General features: G+C 37.2%; 1 pseudogene; it reads right to left on the bottom strand.

Moving 5' to 3' along the window:
- Positions 1–1,483: 1,483 nt before the first annotated feature.
- On the bottom strand, positions 1,484–2,084 carry LOC110301531 (annotated as a pseudogene).
- Positions 2,085–2,514: the final 430 nt, after the last annotated feature.

The following is a 2,514-nucleotide window of genomic DNA, read 5'->3' as shown; positions in this document are numbered from 1 at the left end:
TACTGGTAGGAGGAAAAGGTTCCCAAAAGCAGGCAAAAGAGTCAGAAAAAGTCCCTTCTACCACTAGGAGTCTCACAGGAACACCAAATTACACAACTGTAAAATATATGCAGAAGACCTAGGACCTAGGTGATACTAGATAGGCTCGATGATTTGACAGTTCAGTCTTGGTCAGCTCCTACGAGCCCTGGTTAGTTGATTCTGTGGGTAGTTTTCTTTTGGTGACCTTGAGCCCTCTTTACTCATCAAATCCTTCTTCCCACTTTTTTCATGGGATTCCCCAAGCTCTGTCGAATATTTGACTGTGAGTCTCTGTATCTGCTCCTGCTCCTATATATTACTAGATAAAGCCTATCTGATGAGCATTATGGTAGAATGTAGTCTACAAGAGGATTGTTAAGAATCTTATAATTGTCTGGAATGACATCCCATGGAATAGTGCAAACTACAGTCAGAATGTTTCTTTCCATTAGTAACTTAATCTAGAAACTCCTGGACAATATGAAAAGAAGACTGTCCCTCAGCTGGTTATAAATCCACTCAAGTTAATTGTATTAACTAGTTGACAGAATTAATCCTCATAAATGGACAATATTTCTTCACATAGAGAAATTTCCACATAGTGAGCCTTTTTTTTAATGTCTGCCAGTGTTTTTCATGTTATTGTAAAAATGTCATCACCACATGTGGTGCTGTGAATTGCTGTCCTTGTATTTTCTTTATTTTTAAATCTTGCCTTTGGGGATCTGAGCCACTTGGAGTAAATTATATACAGAGTCTGCAAAAGTCCAGCATAATTTTATTGCATGTCTATATTCAGTTTTCCCAGTTGAAGATACTGTCCCTCCTCTCCTGATACATGGTCTTGGGAACCTTCTTCAAATATTCCTAAAACGTTCACCTAAGATCTTGTTTATCAGCTTTCTAATCCATCTCTAGTTACTGCTGCTCTTGAGACAGTGGGACATGGGAGAATCAACCCTAAAACTAAGGTGGAATACGGTCTCATGTAATAGCCAACATTATATGCAATGACAGATAATTTGTACTCTGAGGTTTAAGATGAGTTGCATGAGTAAATGTATAACCACCAGGACAAGCCACATGTGGCAAAAATGTTTTTCCATAGAGTCATATTAATAAATAACAATATAACTCACTCTTATTTGCTATACCTGGTAGGGGCACAAAAGCACATCCAAAAAAATTCTATGTTTTTAAACAAAACAAAAAATGAAATGATAAAAAAAAAGAAAGATGACAAACTCTGGAAATATTAAAACCAAATCTAGAAGATTGTAACTGCTTTTGATGAAAAGAAAATAAGTTTCAGTATTACACCATGATTTTCTGCATGTTTGAAATTTTAAAGTAAAAATCATAATAATGTCTAAGAAAGACAAATGTAGACATCTCCTGTATTTCTCATCAATACAAACTATCTCTATGTGAAAATGAGATTTATAAAGACAACACTGAACAGTCAAAAGTTCTTCCTGATCAGAGTTTTCCTGACCAGGGAAATTTTTGTTCCTCAAGCTGTAGAGTAAGGGATTCACAATGAGAACCACATTGGAATAAAAGACAGAAGAAATTTTTTCTTCACCCAAAGACCCAGCTGAGGAGGATTTGAAATACACAAATGCACTTGAATCAAAGAACAGAGAAAGAGCAATGACATGGGAGCTGCAGGTGCTAAAGGCTTTGAAACTACCCTCAGATGATTTGATGCAGAACATGCTGGAGAGGATGAAACCATAGGAAATAAGTATAGTTGAAGAAGGAACAATGATATTAATGCACCCAACAAAAAATATTACAAGCTCATTGACATATGTGCTTGTACAGCAGAGCTGAAGTAAAGGAGGAATATCACATCACAAAATGTCAGTTTCAACCTTCATGTAGAGTGTGCTACAGCATCAGAAAATGAAATAAAGAATGAGCCAAGAATAAGGTTCAAACATAACTTAGGGGACATGAAAAGATTATATAACAGTGGGTTACAGATAGAGATCATAGGCCATTGAAGTCAATACAAAATGAACCACATTTTCTCTATCCACTCTTCTGCCGTGGGACATCTAGGTTGTTTCCAGCTTCTGGCTATCACAAATAAGTCCGCTATGAACATAGTGGAACACTTGCCCCTGTGGTATGGTGGGACATACTTTGGGTATATTCCCAAGAGTGGTAGAGCTGGGTTTTCAGGTAGATCTATTTCTAATTTTCTGAGGAAGCTCCAGATTGATTTCCAGAGTAGTTGTACCACTTTGCAATCCCACCAGTACTGGAGTGTTCCTCTTTCTGTACATCCTTGCCAACCTGTGTTGTCACCTGAGGTTTTGATCTTAGCTATTCTGATTGGTGTTAGGTGGAATCTCAGGGTCGTTTTGATTTGCATTTCTCTAACCACTAAGGACTTTGAACCTTTCTTCCCATGCTTCTCAGCCATTTGAGATTCTTCAGTTGTGAATTCTTGGTTTAGTTCTATATCCCGTTTTTGATTGGGTT

This window comes from Mus caroli, chromosome 9 (genome assembly GCF_900094665.2).
Source record: "Mus caroli chromosome 9, CAROLI_EIJ_v1.1, whole genome shotgun sequence".
Classification (NCBI taxonomy): domain Eukaryota; kingdom Metazoa; phylum Chordata; class Mammalia; order Rodentia; family Muridae; genus Mus; species Mus caroli.
This window is presented reverse-complemented; position numbering and strand designations above follow the sequence as displayed.